Raw genomic sequence first — 20,285 nt, 5'->3', positions numbered from 1 at the left:
ACCCCAAGCAGCTAGAGCAGGCACTGTGCCGGGATGTTGGGGATAGAGATTGTGTGCGTAAGCTAGTAGGAAGCTCAGGGGTACTGCCGTAGTTTAGTTTCAGTTTATGACCAGATGTAGGTATGTGCCGAATGAGGCTTTGATTTTAATTTATTATTGTTATCATTAATTACTATTGTATTACTATTATTATTATTATTAATGAGTGTGTGTGTTTGTGTGTCTGGGCATGTTTATGCAGTGCCTACAGAGATCAGAAGAGGGTTCAAGATCCCCTGGAGTTGAAGTCGCGGGAGACTGAGCGGGAGACCAAATTCCAGTCGTCCGTCGGTCCATCCATAAGAGCAGTTAGCACTCTCAACCGCTGGCTGTGCCATCTCTCCAGTCCTTTCAGTTTGACTTGTAGGATCGGTCTTCCTCCTTCTAGCTTAAACCTTTAAGTTGTAGCCCTTGAAATCTAATAGGCATTCCTCGGTAGCCCTAGCTGCCATTTAGAGCATCAGAGACCCTTTAGGATCTATCCTCTCTGGTTCTCACAAGGACCCCATGCAGAGGGGGCATCACAGACAGTTAAGGTCCCATAGGACCGAGTAACCTAGCTGAGGTCATCAAGCTGCTCGATGGCCAAGCCTGCTGTCACAGTGTCAGTTGTCAGCCGGACCAATAAACTGCCTTTCTTGGATTGGCTTGTGGGCGTGTCTGAGGCACTTTTTTTTTTTTTTCCAGAGCTGGGGACCGAACCCAGGGCCTTGCACTTGCTAGGCAAGCGCTCTACCACTGAGGTAAATCCCCAACCCCCGACTGAGGCACTTTTTAAGATTGCTAATTGTTGTATGAGGGCCCAGGTCTCTGAGTAGCGCCACTCCTGGGCAGATGGGCTCGGGTGCTATAAGAAAGGTAAGCAAGCCAGTAAGGAACTTACTTCCATGGTCTCCGAACCAGGTTCCCTCCTTGCGTTCCTGACCTGACTTCCCTCAGTGACAGGATGTGATCCGGAAGTGAGAGATTTTAACTACAGGCTCTCCCACTCGTGCCCCAGTTTCTGAAATAATGACTCCGACACTTATTACTTATGAATAGATACCTAGGCCACAAGCTTGGGCTTGTTCCTCAAATAGATTGTAACTAATTAACCCCTTTATTCTATTCTATGAGTGCCACATGGCTGGTCACCTCTCAGTTTCAGGTGTCTGTCTCCTCAGAGTTTGGGGCAAATCTCTTCCCAAACCTGACTCTATCCCAGAGTTCCTCTCTTCCGACCTGAACTCCCACCTCCTATTTCGTGCCTCAGCTAATAGGCCATCGGCCTTTTATTGGCAGGTAATGCTTCCCTACAGACAACAAGAGATTCTCTCTCCGAAGATGAAATAGTCCCCCAAGTTGTTTTTGGTCGGAATGTTTGATCTGAGCAACAGAAAAGCAAACAGGGACTCTTGTCTTCAGAGCCTTGTCGGTCAGCTCGACTCTAGAAGCCCTTATCTTTTACTCAAGTCTCCCGATTAGCTTTAAAGAAAGATTTCAGAACGTCAAGATGACTCAGCTGACCAACCTTCACACGGTCCCCACACTGTCCCCTTCACCCTGCCTGAGCTGAGATCACTGAGTTTGTATTGACAGATTGGGGAGCACGGCGTAGCCATGTTCGCTGGGCAAGTATCGGGACATTAGAGGGAGGGCTGCCTCTCCAAGCTGGGACATACCGTGTTTTTCTCTAGGCTTGTCCATGTGTACCCTTGTCTCACTGAGGACACTGAAGGGAAAGGCTTAGCTTGTTTCACATCTCCCTTCAGGCTGGCCTGGAGCTCAGCATGTAGCCCAGGCTGGTCTGAAACCCATTGCAATATTCCTGTTTTAGCCTCCAGAGCACTAGGGTTGTGGGTATGAGAAGTCATGCTTGTGTTTCTGTTTTTGTCGTTTGGGTCTGTGTAGGAGGGGGACAGGGTTTCTCTGTGTAGCTCTAAGTTGACCTCTTGCCTCAGCCACTTGAAAGCTTGACATCATAGGCATGTGCCACCTTCCTTGGCTCTTCCTTACTTATAAAAAAACAACCTATTTTTATTTTATGCATGTGGGTGTTCTGTCTGCATGTATGTCTGTGCACCATACGCATGCAGTGCCCATGGAGGCCAGAATAGGGCACCAGAACCTCCAAGTGTTGCATACAGAGGATTGGGAGCCACCGTAGGATGCTGGGAACAGAATCCAGGGGTCCTGAGAGAGCAGCCAGTGTTCAAAATTGCTGATCCAACTCTCCGGTCCTCACCCTTCTTCCTTTGTAACGGACATATGGAAAACTAACCAGAGTAATCCTTAAAGGAGAAGAATCTTGCTGTGCTTTGGACATCAAATGTTCCCCTCGAGTCCCCCAAGGCAAGAGGTTTTGTCCCTAGGGTGGTATTTCTGGGATGTGGGGTCTAATGTGAGCTCTTAGGTCATCGAGAGCATGTGATCTCTGCCCCCTCCTTGCTTGCTCTTTGCTTTTCTGGCCATGAAGGGAGTGCCATTTTCTGCTACATGCTCCCACTGTGCTGTGCTCCTATCATGATGTGCTCTCACTGTGATGTGCTCCCACCGTGCTGTACTCCCATCGTGATGTGCTCCCACTGTGATGTGCTCCCACCGTGCTGTACTCCCATCGTGATGTGCTCCCACTGTGATGTGCTCCCATCGTGATGTGCTCCCACTGTGATGTGCTCCCATCGTGCTCCCACCGTGCTGTGCTCCCATCGTAATGTGCTCCCACTGTGATGTGCTCCCACTGTGATGTGCTCCCACCGTGCTGTGCTCCCATCGTGATGTGCTCACACTATGATGTGCTCCCATCATGATGTGCTCCCACTGTGATATGCTCCCACTGTGATGTGCTCCCATTGTGCTGTGCTCCCACTATGATGTGCTGCCTCACTTCAGGCCCACAGCAATGGGTTCAACCAATCACTCAAACTGGATAAGAAGTAGCCCTTTTCTCTTTAAAGATTTATTTATTTATTATATATAAGTACACACTGTAGCTGTCTTCAGATACACCAGAAGAGGGCATCGGATCTCTTTACAGATGGTTGTGAGCCACCATGTGGTTGCTGGGAATTGAACTCATAACCTCTGGAAGAGCAGTCGGGTGCTCTTAACCGCTGAGCCATCTCTCCAGCCCGCCTTTTCTCTTTATAAGTTGTTTGCCTCAGGTATTTTGTCACAGTCACAGGAAGCAAATGAATACAGGTGTTTTTTTTTTTTTTAAACAGATTTTTCACAGATACCATGTCTCCTTCTTGGGGCAGTCTGTGACCAGGTGCCTGGGAAACGGTCCCATGAACTCTGGCTCTCATTCAAAATGACCCAGCTGATGCTTTGGAAATATGCATTTAGGTCACATAACGCCATGGCATCTACATAAAGGCGTGCACAGGAAAAAGCATGCAGGAAGATGTTTGCTAGAGAGTGATCTCATCCCGATCCGGCTCCAACCCATCCCAAACTCCTCTTGGATGGGAGTTGGCCATGTTCCACAGGTATACATGTCTTAGGGTTTCTCCATGTCTTAGGGTTTCTATTCCTGCACAAACATCATGGCCAAGAGGCAAGTTGGGGAGGAAAGGGTTTATTCAGCTCACACTTCCACATTGCTGTTCATCACCAAAGGAAGTCAGGACTGGAACTCAAGCAGGTCAGGAAGCAGGAGCTGATGAAGAGGCCATGGAGGGATGTTACTTACTGGTTTGCCTCCCCTGGCTTGCTCAGCTTGCTCTCTTCTAGAACCCAAGACCACCATCCCAGGGATGGCACCACCCACAATGGGCTGGGCCCGCCCACCCTTGATCACTAATTGAGAAAATGCCTCACAGCTGGGTCTCATGGAGGCATTTCCTCAAGGGAAGCTCCTTCCTCTGTGATAACTCCAGCCTGTGTGGAGTTGACACACACAACCAGCCAGTACAATACATAAACCTGAAAGTGGAACCTGTGCTCCCACCCCTTCTGTTGGAGGGAACGGCAGTCATTCACACCTTGTTCATGCTCAGACAGGAGATAGTAAGGGAGAGAGACAGGCTCACTTGAAGTGGAGAGCAGCATTTTAACTGTGGCTAAAGGAAGCAAGAAGGAAGGGGAAAAGGGAAAGGTGTGTGTGTGTGTGTGTGTGTGTGTGTGTGTGTGTGTGTGTTGAGGAAGCAGAGGATAGACCGTGTCAGTGAAAGCTATGCTGGGTTGCACAGAAGCTGGATTCTACACAAGTGCCCAATGGGATTCAGATGCTTGGTGTTTACTCTCGGTGGGAGATGCCAATGAGATCAATGCTTGCTGTCCCGACATTTTATCTTTGTGGCAGCATTTATCAGCTGTGTCTGCTGGAGGTGGCATTTGTAGAAGGGGCTGGTGATTGACTTGGCTGTTTGCAGGTACCTGAGAGATTACCTTCCACTAACAGCTAGGCAAGCATCTCTCTGGTGAAGGAGCCTGCATGTCTGGGCTCCCCGGGTCCTCTGTCCTCCATTTTTGTTGACTGTGCATGCACGTGGACTGGCGGTGTGCTGGCTGCTGCAGGGAACACTTAGGTCTGACTTTGGCTTGTTCTCTTGCCCCGTTCCACCCCAGCTTCACTTCCCAGCACAAAGAATAGAACATTTGGGAATGGCCTCAGAGTCCTACCTCAAAATCTACCAAGTTGTAGTTTTCTTTTTTAGAGCTAGGGTCTCATGGAGTCCAGGTCAGTCACAAACTTACTGTGTAGCCAAGGATGACCTCGAACTTGTGATCCTCTTGCCTCTACTTCTAGTGCAATGGGGTTATAGGCACGCATAACAAACCCGTTTCATGGGGTGCTAGGGATTGAACTAAGGACTTAGCAGCTCCCGTGGTCTCTGTGGCACAGCCACAGTCAAAGCCACAGCCATGTAAAACTAGCAGTAGGCAGTGGATGCTTGCCCGGGAGTGGCTGTGTTCCAGTCGGTAGGGCCTGTGGGTCAAACCAAGCGGAGAGCCAGTGTTCACTCACCAGCCCTGGCTCACGGACCCATTCTTTCTCATCTCTGCTTTACCACTGTGAATCAAGTCACCGGCATCTCAGTGGAACCAGAGTTACCCTGCAATTCTGCCAGTTTCTACTCTGTTCCCCCTTTAGTTTCCGCTCCTTGCTGCAAAAGCTGGCCGGATCTTCTCCGTTCATTTCTTTGAATGGTTAAGGCCGTGACTATCTATTTCACAAAACCAGGCCATCCTTTTGTTTTAGTCAGAGGCAATGATGACGACCTTCAAAGCCCATGAGCAGTCTTCTCTTTTCTCTTCCTCCCTCCTCCTCTTCCCTCCTCTTCCTCCTTCCTTCTTCATTTCCTCCTCCCTCCTCCATCCCCTTCCTGCTTCCTCCTCCGTCCTCCTCCTCCTCCTCTTCCCCCTTCCTTCTCCTCCTTCCTCCCTCCATCAGCAGCCTCCCTGGCCTTTGGTTCTGTAAGCTGAGGCTTGGTCCCTCCTTAAGGCCTTCATGCTTGCTGTTCCTTTACCAGATCACCGCAGGCCGGGAAGGCCACCTGGACCACTGCAGGTCCAAGCTTCACTGTGCGAGCCTCCTTACTCTGCTCCCTCTGTCCACCAGACTGAGCTTCACTGTGCGAGCCTCCTTACTCTGCTCCCTCTATCCACCAGTGCTCAGAGCTCATCCTGCTTCTTATCTTTATGGAGGAGGAAATTGGGGCAGGGAGGTTTTTAATTTGCTCCCAATCATGAGGAAATAGCAGAGCTGATGTGTAAGTCAGTTGTTGGTCTCTGGGACTGGAGCCTCAGCCACTGCTCTTTACTGCCTGTGTGTTTTCAGTGTAGCATTTGCTGCTGCACTCAAATTCAAAGGTCATTTATTTGTGTATTTTATATAACACACACACATACACATACACATACATATAGATATATATACATATACACACAAACACACATAATACACATATATGCACACACACATAATACACATATACGCACATACACACATACATATATACACATATATAGACACATACACACATTATAGACACATACATATATATACGTACACATGCACACATACATAAACATACACACATACATACACACATAAATACACAATACACATACACATATGGACACAGACATACACACATACATACATATATACACATACACATATAGACACATTCATACACACATATGTAGACACACATATACACATAATATATACACATATATAGACACATACACACATTATAGACACATACATACACATGCACACATACATAGACATACATACATAAATACACTCATAAATACACAATACACATACACATATATGGACACAGACATTCACACATACACATATATACACATATATACATGTGGACACAGACATACACACACATATATACACATAACATATAGACACCTACACATATATACACAATACATTCATACACACCTATGTAGACGTATACACACACACACACACACACACACACACACATACACACATACACACACACGGGATATTTGTCTGCCAGTCTGTGCAAATGGAAGTCAGAGGACAACTTGCAGGAGTCAGTTCTCTTCAGTTCCACCTCGTGGGGTGCTGGGCAGAACTCAGGGTGTCAGGCTTGGCAGCAGCGCCTTCACCTGAACTACCTCACAGGTCAGTTTGAATATTTGGAATCAAATGTCTCCTACCACAAGGAGCAGTGAACTGCACTGTCTTTTGTCTTCCTGAAATCCCAGCTTCTAGAACAGCCTCTGGGACATAATTGACATCCAGTATTTGGGGAATACCAGAGCAATTTAACTTTGTTAGTAAGTGATTTTTGGCATGCTAAAAAATGTATCTATGAAAATAGTCACGCTACCTCTCACTCTAACTTCTAAAGGAGAGAGTGAAAATTCATGTTGAGTTCATCTGTATTGTTTTTATAAGACACACATATATGTATGTATATATATTATCTTTATTTTGTTTGTTGCTGTTTTGCCTGTATGTATGTCTGTGTGAGGGTGTTAAAAGTACTGTTACTGGAGTTGCCCACGGGAATGAGCTGCCATGTGGGTGCTGGGAATTGAACCCGGATCCTCTGAAAGAACAGCCTGTGTTCTTAACCACTGAGCCATTTCTCTAGCCCCAAACATGTTTTGTTGTTATTGTTTGTAGTTTTCTCATCAGCACACGGTGATGTATATGGGTGGGCTTTGCTATGCCCTTTTCATACATGTAGACACCTCGCTTCGGTTCTATTCATCCTCCTTACCCTCCACCCCTTCCTTCTCCCACCAATCCCTTCCCTTTCTCAATTAGCCATCCTCCCCACCTCCCATCTACGTTGAGGTTGTTTTGGGTGACCCAGGGAATTTAACCAGGGTTGCTTTCAGGAGTACAAGTGAGGGGCTCTTCAGGGGAGCAGGAACCACTTAACCACACTGAGGAAAAAAAGGTCTCTCACTTCCCCAGTGACTGTTAACTGCCTAGGAGGCGGGGCTGCATGACTCCTCCCCGATTCAGCACCCCCCCCCCCCCAACAGAAAGATGGACTCAATCTTGTTGCTACCAGGGTTGTTACATGAGTAGCAACTGCTGTGCGTTCCTCAGGGCTCTGACGGTTCCATGCTCGGAAGAGTTTCCGGACTCTCCACCTCTTTATCCGGCGCTTACATTTTCTTCTGGTCTCCCTCGACTTTCTGTAAGCCTTGGACACGGTGGTACTGAGACACAGTTAAGGCCGAGCATTCACCAGTTGAGAGCTGGCAGTAGCTGCTACGGGAGGAAGCCCCTCAGACCCCGACTGACGGCAGCAGCACTCTCTGATAAGCATAAACATGTTCAGAAAGCAATTTGACAGGCACATCACATCCACTTAGCCGAACAACAGTTGTAGCTGTCCGCTAGGGCCTATGTCCTCCTGATTTTAACAAGGCCAACAGTACCATGAGTTCATTTATATTCAAATCTAACATTGGCGTCTTTGTCCCAAAATGGGGACACCTTTGCCCTTATGGATGTTCTGTAGAGTTAGGAAGACATGACTACCCGGGAACCTTCGGATCGCTTGTCTGCAAGTTTCTGGGCTGTGTATGAGTCTGTTGACATATTCATACTCCACAATAGTTATGCTCAATATGGTGATTATAACGATAGATATTAGCCCGGGTTTCAGTCTTTTGAATACTTTGGTCCAGGTAGGTGGCGCTCTTTGGGGAGGCTAGGGAGGCGTGGCCTCGCTGGAGGAAGTACGTCACTGGGGGCAGGCTTTGAGGGTTCAAAGCCTCATGCTTGCAAAGGGCCCTCCTCTCTCCGCTTTGGGCTTGTGGTTCAAGATGTGAACCCTCAGCTTCCTGTTCCTACAGTACGCCTTCCATCTACCCACATGGCCATGTGGGTGTTGAGAATCAAACTCAGGTCCACTGCAAGAGGGTCTTGTAGAGAACGCAACCATTTGAAGGGCGTTTAAACAAATGTATTGACTGGGGCTAGAGGGACAGCTCTGCGGTTAACAGCACTGGTTGCTCTTCCAGAGGGTGGAGTTTGGTTCTCGGCACACACATAGCAGCTTACGACTGTCTATATAATTCTAGTTCCAGGGAACTGATACCCTCTTCCGGCCCCCTCAGACACCAGGCATGTGTATGGTATACACACACATATGCAGACAAGGATTTATACACATAAATATCAAAATTAAATCTTATTATTGCTGATGTATGTAAACTGCCACGGTGTGCATGTGGAGGTCAGAGGACTGTCTTTCGGACTTGGTTTTTTCCTTCCGATTTAACATGGCCCCCAGGGACTGTACTTTTCTGTCACCCAGGTTATACCCTCAGCCTCTCTTGCTGGAGATCATGCTGGTGTTGCACCTGCCATTCTAACAGCGCCTGAGACAACCGTGAGGCGGTTCTACGCATTCTGTGCTTACCTCCGCCTCTCGCCATATTCGATATGTGGTGCCTCACTGCCCTGTACCCCTGAGGCTGCCTCATCGTCTCAGTTGCCCTCTGGTTCCAGTTGAGGCCTGCAAAGGGAGATCAAAGGAATCACTGGGATCCTGGTGGCAGACTGTCTCACTTCCTGGCAGCTTCTCTCACTGGCTTCTCGTGACATCATTTCCTCCTCCACTCTTACGCCTCAGGATTGAGGATTCTGATAGGGTTCTCTGCAGACAAAATGAATCTACTGAAGCCAAACAGGAAGTACAAGGGAAGGTTTATGGAGAAGAAGCTCTGGAGCGAGTTTACTGCGATCATAGGCAGAGGTCAGGGAAGTCTTGCATCTGGGCTAAACAGGGGGTTTTTATGGGTTTGGGATAGGCAGTGATGACCTATGAGCTGGGATTATGCTCATATAAAGTTTAAAAAAGCCGGGTCCCTGGGTGAGCACTCGTGGGTGGGTCGCGGAAACCCGGAAATAGGTAGAGATGACGTCAGGCCAGAGTTTTCTTCTTTGGGCGGGGTTGGAGGAAAAAGAGCAAACAGGGGTTTCTGAGCTTGTGCAGGGATGAGCTGGGGCCTCAACCTGTCCACCTTGTCTTCAGGACTATCCCTCACTGACTCCTTTACAGCCGCCCATTCCTGTGAGCGCGGTTCCTTCCGTTGTGGCATGCGTTTCTCTTGAGTGCACTGTCCGTTTCTGTTGGACCCGTGACTGACAGACACAGGAGACGACAGACTCAAGACAAAAGTGCTTCTTTTTCGGCTTAGCACCAAGCTCTAGAGACAAAAGTGCTTCTCTTTCGGCTTAGCACCAAGCTCTAGAGGCTGGACATGATCCCACAACCGAGGAGATAAAAAGGGTCTGGAGAGACAGCTCAGGGGTTAAATGCACTTGTGGCTCTCCCTGAAGACGTGAGTTCAGTTCCCAGAACCCACATGGTGGCTCACAGCCACCTATAACTTCTGTTCCAGGAGGTTTGATACCCTCTTCTGGCCCTGGGCATGCGCACTGGTGTAATACACACATGCAAGCAAACTGGTGACATGCATAAATTAAGTTAATGAAAGTAAAGACCGAGACAATCTCGCTTTATTTTGTTTAACTAAAGGTCTAATGACATTCATCTGTAGTCTGGCTTCCTGAGAGGCTGAGGTGGAAGGATCACGTGACCCCAGAAGTCTTAGATCAACTTGGGCAAAATAGTGAGACCCTACTTCAAAACCAGTCCGTTAATCGTTATAACGAAGGCGAAGAGAATGTAATATTTATTGGGCACTTCTCTGACAGATTTTTAAATTTTTTCCTTCCTCCCTTCATTCCTTCATTCCTTTGTCCCTCCCTCCCTCCTTCCTTCCTTCCTTCCTTCCTTCCTTCCTTCCTTCCTTCCTTCCTTCTTTTCCAAGACAGGGTTTCTCTTTATAGCCCTGGCTGTCCTGGAACTCACTCTGTAGGCCAGGCTGGCCTCAAACTTAGAGATGCACCTCCTCTGCCTCCTGAGCACTGGAATTAAAGGTGTAAACCACCGCTGCCCCACTATAAAATATTTTTCTTTGGTCTGATCTTTACGAAATTCTGTGAGGCACAGGTTATCCCCAGTTCTGCAGATAAGGAAGTGCAGTTCTAGGAGGTACTCATCTAAGGTCACAAGTCCTTCAGGTACAAGTGTCGTGTGGGGACGTGGTACACTGAGGCTCTGGGGAAGCCACAGAACGTTGCTGTGCCTCATTTACCCATTTGTAGAAGGGGCACATGAGGCTTTTTGGGGAATTGAGTTAGATAAGGCATGTGAGTGCTTAGTGCAGGGTTTGGCTAAAGAAAGATATATTTGTTTTACTTATATAAGCGTTTTGCCTGTGTATATGCATGAACACTGTCTTCATTGCATGCTTAGTGTACACAGTTGTGAGCTTCGCACGCTGTTGGGAGCCAAATCCTGGTCCTCTTTAGGACAACTGTGTCATCTCCCCAGGCTCTTTTTTTTTTTTTTTTTTGGTTCTTTTTTTTCGGAGCTGGGGACCGAACCCAGGGCCTTGCGCTTCCTAGGTAAGCGCTCTACCACTGAGCTAAATCCCCAGCCCCTCCCCAGGCTCTTTTAATTAGTTAATGAATTAAGTTGTTTTATTTATCTTTTTATGTTTGAGTCAGATCTCACTATAGTCTTGGCTGGCCTGGGACTCACTCTGTAGACCAGGCTGGCCTCCAATTCAACAGAGATCTGCCTGCCTCTGTCTCCCTGAGTGCTGGGATTAAAGCACCCGGACTACTTTTTGAGTCAGGGTCTTGCTAAGTTGCCCAGGCTGGTTTTGAACTTGCTATGTAGCCAGGGAGGGCTTGGATTTCTGATCCTCCTGGCTTGTCCTCCTGAGTAGCTGGGATTCCAGGGCCACGTCCCTAAGCCCAGCCTCTAATTGGTAATTAAGACTATCTAAGCAGCTGGTAATTGGTTCAGATTTGAAAGAAAGGAAAAAGGGGTGATAACAAGTTGTTTCTTGGACCACTTTCCAAATTCTCAGCATTTCTTATCATTTGGTTGTCACCAAGTCCCTGCTTGACATTGTGGTGCTTGTAGATCATGCCTCCTGTCACCTGCTCTCCATTGAACAGGCTGCACTGTCTACATGATCTGGAGGGGATCTGATGTAGCCCCAAGGACCAAGCATGATCTGAAAGTATCTGTCCGTTTTCAACATTTTCCCCCTTGCCCCCCACCCCCGTGTCACATCCCCACCCCCCCACCCCCCACCCCCGGCCTCCACACCTTTTCCTTCCATTCTTAGGCTTTCCGTGGGCAGAGAGTTTTCAAACACATGACAAAGTTCTATCGCCCATCTCTGGTTCAAGCTAGCAGAGATGGAGGAATGGTTACATTTGGTAAGATTCTAACAGGTTTTGCTGAGCATTGTGAGCTCTCTTCCAGAGGGACGGTGGAAACAGGGGAGAGGATTTCCATGGCAGTCCTAATAAGCAGACTCCAGCTTGAGTTCCTTTGCTGGAGAATGCGATTTTCTTGGAAAGTACCTCCTAAAGGGCACATTCGGAAATTAAGTCACAAAGGGGAGAGAGAGAGAGAGAGAGAGAGAGAGAGAGAGAGAGAGAGAGAGAGAGAGAGAGAGAGAGGTTAGCCTTTTGCTCTTTTTTTCGTATTAGTGCTGTATAATTACTCTGATGGCAGATTTGGAGGTCAACGTATCTGAAAACTATAAACAGGCAATGGAGATGCATGGGAAGGAGGGGGACATGGTCCGGGCTGTCCATTTAAAAGCTGGCAGGCAGGGATGGCAGATCAGCAAGAAAACGAATGTTGAAAAACATAAGAACATATAAGAACAATCTTAAGAACAGAAAAATAAGTCTAGTGATAGGGTATGGCAATTTTGTCAGCATATCTATGGAAACCACCAATTATGTAGTTGGGGCTGTTTCTGCAGCCTGTGCTGCTACAAAGGCTTCTCCTGGGTGCCTTGGGTTTCCTCAGATCCTCAGGGCATGGGAGGTGAAGGGAGGCCGCATTCAGTCTTCAAATAAGGGTGGTGACTCCAAAGACAGCATCCCTACCACCTTCAGAAGACAGAGGGTAATGTCCGTGGTAAACCCCGGAAAGGGCATGCAGTGTGTGTGTGTGTGTGTGTGTGTGTGTGTGTGTGTGTGTGTGTGTGTGTGTAAAAATGTTCGGTCCCTCTTGACAAAGACTGGTCTCCTCTTTGTAAAAGGCTGCCACTGTTACTTTGTGACAGCCAGAGTGATGGATGGATTAGAAACGAGAAAGCATTCTGAGAAACACGCACGACGTAAGTCCAACAAGCCTTAAGCAAGTTTTAAAAGCCAATTTATACACTCTGCCCACCGTGGTTTTGTGTATGTGTGGGTGTTGGGTGTACATGCATGCGTGCAGGTGTGTGTGTACATGTGTGTGGACGCTGGAGATCAATGTTGGATGTTTTCCTTAGTTACTTTCCACCTAAAAAAAGAACTCTATGTGCATGAATATTTTGTCGGCATTTATCTATGTAGATTGCATGCTTGCCTGGTGTCTTCAGAGGCCACAGAGGGTGCCAGGATCTGATGGAGCTGGAGTTAGAGATGGTCGTGAGCCTCCGTGTGGATTCAGGTCCCCTGCAAGAGCAGCCGGTGTTCCTAACTACTGGGCTCTCTCTTCAGCCCTTCTCCACCTTCTTTTTTTGAGACAACAGTTCTCATCGAATCTATAACTCATCATCAAATGGCTAGGTTGGCCGTCCATCAGTCCTGTGGGATCCTCCTGTCTCCACCTCTCCAACACTGGGATTATAGACTTGTAGTTACAGCCTCTGGCTTTGACATGGATGCTAGGGGCCAGAGTTCAGAGTCCATGCTCTCATGCGGGCACTGAGCCGTCTCTCCCCTCAGGCACTTCTTTGTTAACGAGATGTTTTTGGCATGTTAGAAGCCTGAGAAGGGTGGGGGCTTCTGGTCCTCGGGGCAGTTGAACTGTCCCTTGGGTTTGGCCATTCATCAGATGGAGTGGTTTGGCTCCTGGGACTTCGATGGCTAACTGAGCCAGTGCGTTTCCGGGTCCATCTTGAAACAGATGGGAGCCCAGTCTTCACTAGCTGTTTGCTCTAAGGGTCTTTTCCTCTTGCTCAGCTACATAGTAAACTCATGTCAGAGCCATTTAAAGTCCAAAAGGAGGAAGGGATGGAGAAATGGTGACCCTGGCTCTGAACCATCGGGCACGGGACTCAGACTCTCCACTGCTCTATCCCTTTGGAATATGATCCCAGCTGTGTGCCGTGAGAATGGAGCCACTCACTAGTTGGAGGTATGGTAGAATTCCTTCCTCCCTCCCTCCCTCCTGTCTGTCTGTCTGTCTGTCTCTGTCTGTCTGTCTGTCTGTCTCTGTCTCTGTCTGTCTCTGTCTCTGTCTGTCTCTGTTTCTCTCTCTCTCCCTCTCTCCCTCTCTCTCTCTCTCTCTCTCTCTCTCTCTCTCTCTCTCTCTCTCTCTCTCTTCCAACACATGGTTTCATTGTGTAGCCCTGGGTGTCCTGGAACTTGCTCTGTAAACCAGGCTGGCCTTGAACTCACCTCTAAATCCAGGTGCTGGGATCAAAGGCATGTGCCACCACCACCTGGCTTAGAATTCTTAAAAAGAAAAACGTTAAAAAATACTTTGATTTTAACTTGATTTTTTTTTTTTTTAAATTGTGGGTGTGTTTTCTGCGCCATGCACTTGCAGTTCCCGTGGAGGCCTGAAGAGGGCACCAGAACTCCCAGGACTGTAGTTACAGACTGCTATAAGCTACTATGTAGGTGCTGGGAACTGAACTGGATCCTCGGCAAGAGCAGCCAGTGGTCTAAACCACTGAGCTATCTCTCCAGTTCGAGATTTATTTTTAAACACAAATTTACACTTCTAAAGAACACTTTCATGTTGTTTTGTTAGTTTTAAGACAGATACTATGTAGCTCAGGCTGGCCCCAAGCTTTTATTTTTTATTTTTATTTTTTTAAGGATTTATTTTATGTATATGAGCACATAAGAGCTGTCTTCAGATGCACCAGAAGTGGGCATCGGATCCCATTACAGATGGTTGTGAGCCACTATGTGGGTGCTGGGAATTGAACTCAGGACTTCTGGAAGAGCAGACAGTGCTCTTAACCACAGAGCCATCTCTCCAGCCCTGGCCCCAAGTTTATGATGTTTCTGTCTCTGCCTCTGTCTCAGTGCTGAGATTACACGTGTACACCATTATGCCTGGCTTGAAGAAATGGTTTTGAAAGATTGGTGGAAAGAGGTAGATATAGAAAAGAACTTTGACATGATTAATTGAAGAGACAGACAGACAGACAAAGACAGTGCTAGTACAGAGACATTGACTTTTACCAAAAGAATCTGGGCTTCCTTAGACCATGGTACTATTCTTTCTCCGTAGTCTACTATACTCCCCTGGCTGGCTTCAAACTCCATGGCTCATGTTATCTTCCAGCCTCAGCCATCTTCCCAGGTATCTCTCTTTATTGGAGAATTGTTGAATACTCCTAGTTCTCTCTGTGTGTATATGTATGTGTGCATGTTTGTGTATATGTGTGTATATACATATATGTATGTGTGCATGTTTGTATGTATACATGTATGTGAGTGTGTGTGTATGTGTGCATGTTTGTGTGTATATGTGTATATGTATATGTTCATGCTCATGAGTGTGTGTGTATATGTATGTGTGCATGTTTGTGAGTATGTATACGTGTGTGAGTGTGTGTATGTGTGCATGTTTGTGTGTATATGTGTATATGTATATGTTCATGCTCATGAGTGTGTGTGTATATGTATGTGTGCATGTTTGTGAGTATGTATACGTGTGTGAGTGTGTGTATGTATGCATGTTTGTGTGTATATGTGTATATGTATATGTTCATGCTCATGAGTGTGTGTGTATATGTATGTGTGCATGTTTGTGAGTATGTATACGTGTGTGAGTGTGTGTATGTATGCATGTTTGTGTGTATATGTGTATATGTTCATGCTCGTGAGTGTGTGTGTATATGTATGTGTGCATGTTTGTGAGTATGTATACGTGTGTGTGAGTGTGTGTATGTATGTGTGTGCGCACACATGTTCTTGGGGGTGCCGTGCACACACCATGGCACAGTGGCTCTATGTGGACAAGCTTGGGTCTTGGTTCTCACTCTCTGGTTTTTGAGGCAGGGTCTCTTGTCGCTTGCTGTGTTCCTTGTTGCTGCCAGAAGCTTCTGGGCATGCTCCTGTTTCCACCTCCCATCTCCCCGAAGGAGTGCTGTAGACATGTGCTACCATGTCCAGCCTTATGCAGTTTCTGGGTACAAGCACACAGGTCTTCTCGCTTGTACAGCCAGCCTCCGCTCACTGAGCCGTCACTGCAACCCACGTAGTTCTAGAATCCAAATGGCTGGATCAAGCTGTGACCTCCTCCCTGCACTGAAAGCCGCCATCGAAATGTCTGCACTGAAGGTCTCCCCTAATGGATATACACAGTGTGTGTACATACACATGCTACCCGCATCTGACACACACACCTCGCATGTCTGTCTGACAAATACATACGCATACATGAGTAAATGGGCCTGACCCATTTATGTGTATCCCATGTAGTAGCCATGTGTAAGAGTGTTACTAGTACATGCGTGTACACACGTCACAAGGAAGAGGAAGAACAAATGGAGGGGACTGGAGGCCCTGTGAACGCTCTCCCCTGAGACATTTAAGCATTGTCGTGGTGTATGAAGATCATTTGAATAGACTATCGATGTGAGACTGCAAACCTTTGGGAAAAAACATCAGCTTCCTTGGCAACGAACTTATTCCCTTACCTGGGAACAGCAGCCTATAAGGCTGGGGGATCACTGATCAGGTTGGCCATGGCTGGTCCCCTGCTGTCCCTAGTGTGACCAATGGCCAGTTGCCTCAGCCAGCTAATTGTAGATTTTGCCTCTGTGATACTAGCAGTTGCTCTGTAGGGCCCCTGCCCTGACCCTTCACAGCATCCTTCTTTGTGAGGAGCTGTGTGTAAGGCTGGCAAGGTCTTTGGTAGACCTGCCCCTGGGCTGGGCTCTCTGTTGACCTCCATGTTGCTTTCTTCAGTGACTTCTATTGCCAAAGGACCTTCTCCATTGCTTAGGCAACTGGCGTCCATGTCGTTGTATAACAGACGGAGCAGGCCGCAGCATGGCATTTCCTCCATGAGTAACCCCTGTATCATCCCCTCTCCACTCTTATTTTTTTTTAATGTATTTCGGTGTTTCACTTGCACACGTGTCTACTGCTCACAGAAGCCAGAAGAGGGCATCAGACCCTCTGAAACGGAAGTTTCCGATTGTTTCAGCCACCATGGTTGGAACCCAGGCCTTCTGGAAGAGTAGCGGATGCGCTCGACCCCTGAGCCATCCCTCCAGCCCCTTGTATCACATCTCTTAACAGACTTCGTGGAAAGGTCAGACAGTTGTGTTTGTAAACCAGGACATTCCCTTTCTGCTTCTGGTTCTGGCGGCAGCAGGAATAGAAGTGAGCAGTTCTCCCTCCTGAAGACCGGTATCCTAGCAAAGAAGTCCGGTCCTCCCCCTCCCCACCTGTGTCCCGGAGGAGCGAGTTGCAAAAGAAAGCCAGCCTCCTACCCTTGTGTCAGCTCGGTCCCTGTGCCTGTGCCTTCCCCTCCTCTCTGTCCAATGGGAGGCAGGTGCTCACTGGGCAAGGGATCCGACCCTTGAGTTTCATTTTAATGGCTTTATATTGTTAGGAGAATCAATAACTCTTTCCAGTGGGTTTGGCTAGGGCTTGGTTAATATTTAGCCCTGTTTTCAAGGCGTAGTCCAGATACGAACAGCCCGAGACGTTTCTAGGAGAACGAGTGGATCACCCACCAGTATTCAACCCCTCTGAATGCAGGAAGGGGTTGGGGGTGAAGTGGGGGAGTGTCTTTGTCTTTGAGACAGTATCCTCAACTCGGTGGTTGCTGAATCGAATAGGCGACGGCAGTTACAGAAGATTGTCCTCCTTAAGTAGAATTCTATTCCTACATGAGCTGCTACGGGGGAAAAAAAAAACAAGAAACGAAGAGATCTGCCAACGGCATTGTTCCCAGGAATTCGAGCACAGAGGGAAAACAAACTCTTAAGGAAAGGTTCTCTTTGATAGAACATTTGCCAGGGAATTGGTTATTCTCAAGCTGGCAAAAATGTGCATGAGAAACAGGTGTCTGAGTCCAAGTCATTACTTAGAAGCTCAAGCACTGGGCCTGTTGGCACTTACCCCTGAGAGGCTGCGCGCACACGCGTCAGAAGCCGCAATCGGGTTTCCCAACCACGCCCCGCAACTGCTTGGATCCCCCTGCCTTATTTCTTCGGCCAGGCAGAAAAGCCTGACCCTCACCCAGTGTGACTTCCCTTCGTTGAACAGTCACCCTTGGAGCGGATAGCGGAGGCGGCGTAGACCTCAGTCGCCATTGCCTATCCACCCACCCCAGTGTTCACACTGCACATTTGGGAAGCTGGAGCCAATAGGATCGGCAGGCATCGCTTGTGCACTGCCGCATAGAGGAGGTCAGATCTGTGTAAGCAAACAGGCTCTGCTGGTCCCCTTTGCCTGCTGCGGGTCCACGGAGTCTTCTCTGCCTGCTTCCGGACCACAGAGTCCCCTCTGCCTGCTGCGGGTCCACGGAGCCCCCTCTGCCTGCCGCGGGTCCACAGAGACCTCTCTCTCTTGCCTACTGTTTCACCTCCTCTGTCCTCTTCGCATCACTGGTGCGTGTTCTAAGCTAAGACACAAATTCAGCTCCATGTCCAAGATCACTCAGCTCTCTGGTACTGAAACCACAGCCAACATCATTCAGCGCCCCCGGAGCTCTGATGCCGTCCAATGCCTCTGCTAAGTCCGTGTAGGTTTAATCGGCCCTGAGCCACCCCTTGTATTGGGAGGCGAGTAGTAGCCTGTAAAACCCATCTGACCATCAGTGATCACGAAGTCGATCCGAGGCATTATTAAAAAAACAATGAAATAAAAAACAAAGATTTATTTTACTTTTAATTATGTCCATGTTTGTGAGCGCCTGGGTGCAGGTGTTCACAGAAGCCAGAAGAGGGCGTCAGATCCATAGGGTTGGAGTCCCGGGTTATTGTGAGCTGTCCAACGTGTGTCCTCGGAAGCAAACTCTGCCAGAGTAGCAAGCGCCCTTAACGGCTGAGCTAACCTTCCAGCCCTGATTCATTGCTTTTTATTGTACCCACTTCCCCTTTATCCATTAGATCTGTCTTCATGATGTTGGATTGAAGCTAAGAGTGACTTTTTGAACTAAATCTGTGTTAACATTTACATTAAAAGATTTTTTCCTTTTTTTCTTTTCTTTCTTTTTTTTCCTTCCTTTTCTTTTTTTCTTTCTTTCTTTTTTTTTTTTTGTGATAAAAGAAATCCAGAGAACAAGTCGTCTTTAGAATAGATGTTTCAGGGGCTGGAGAGATGGCTCAGTGGCTAAGATCACTGGCTGTTCTTATAGAGGACCCAGGTCTGGTTCCTAGTATTTACATGGTTACAACTATCTAACTCCCATTCCAGGAGATCCAATGCCCTCTTCTGGCTCCCACAGGCACCAGGCATGCACACGGTACACAGACATACATGCAAGCAAACAATCATGTGTATAAAATAAAATAATATATTTAATTTTTTTTCTTTTTTCTTTTTTTTTTTTTTTTTCGGAGTTGAGGACCGAACCCAGGGCCTTGCGCTTGCTAGGCAGGTGCTCTACCACTGAGCTAAATCCCCAACCCCAAAATTTTTAATTAAATTATAAATATAACCTGTGGATTAACGGGTGAAACATGAATTTCCACATCCTGGGACCAGATTGCTTATCTGGATGGAATTAATTATTTATTGATCTTGTGTGTGTTTGTGTATGTGTTTTGTGTGTGTGTGTGTGTGTGTGTGTGTGTGTGTGTGTGTGTGTTCATGTGTACCCATGCTATGTGTCGTCAGGGTTTGTGTGTGTGTGTGTGTGTGTGTGTGTGTGTGGTGTGTCAGAGGATAGCCTCAAGTGTTGAGCGCTAGGCACATCTATTCTTTGAGACAGGGTCCCATTGGCCTGGACCTTCACCGTGTAGGGTCTGGTGAAGCTTCCAGAGGTCCGTTTCTCTCTACCTCCGCTCACCATTGCTGGAATCACAAGCACACGACTTGCACTTGACCTCTGTGTTGATTCTGGGGACTGAGCGTACATTCTCAACTTTTGTGAGATCACCTCCGAGCCCTGTCCCACGGATATTAAAGTCCTCTTCCTTCTGCCTTCAAATGACCATCCTGTTGCCCGAGTACCCCCCCCAGACATCACGTAGACATTCCATCGTGAGGTTATTGGCGGCTTCTTAGGATCAAAGCTCTGTTGGAGGCCATTTCTCAAGCTACAGGACATGAAGGCTACAGCGTTACTGGGACTATCCGTCTTCCCGAAATATCTCTACCACTCTGGGTGTCTCAGAGCCACTCCCCGAGTGGGGGATTAAAAAAGGCATGTTTTTTCAAAGATGAGCACTTCCATTTGTGGCCATGGTAAAGGTGGATCTGTGGAGAGCTTCCTTCCAATTTGTTGCCTATTTGTATCAAAAAGAAAAGGAAGCAGTGACTCACTATTTGGTATGGCTGCCGAGAAGCCAGCCCACAGTTGAACTGGTAACTAAGTTTGCCTTTGGTAGCAGTCTGGGATTTCTCTGTGTGCGCTTGTCTTTTTTTTTTTTTTTTTTTGTAACAATTGTCCCTGTAGTCTTGGTTTATGGTTGCACTTTTACTTCGGGGCGGATTTATTTGCCTATCATAAATCCCACTGAACGTATCTTGCTGAGCAATAGTAAGTAGTTTTGGGGAG

The 20,285-nt window shown here is 47.5% G+C and overlaps 1 protein-coding gene across 4 annotated transcripts in view; it reads left to right on the top strand.

Annotated features, from left to right (window-relative positions):
• Slc39a11 (solute carrier family 39, member 11) overlaps positions 1-20,285 on the top strand; it is a 421,148-nt gene that overhangs the window by 3,699 nt on the left and 397,164 nt on the right. The gene's annotated exons all lie outside the window — the stretch shown is intronic.

Source organism: Rattus norvegicus, chromosome 10 (genome assembly GCF_036323735.1).
Source record: "Rattus norvegicus strain BN/NHsdMcwi chromosome 10, GRCr8, whole genome shotgun sequence".
In the NCBI taxonomy this organism is placed as follows: domain Eukaryota; kingdom Metazoa; phylum Chordata; class Mammalia; order Rodentia; family Muridae; genus Rattus; species Rattus norvegicus.
Note: the sequence above shows the minus strand (reverse complement) of the source record. Positions and strands in the feature narration are given on the sequence as shown.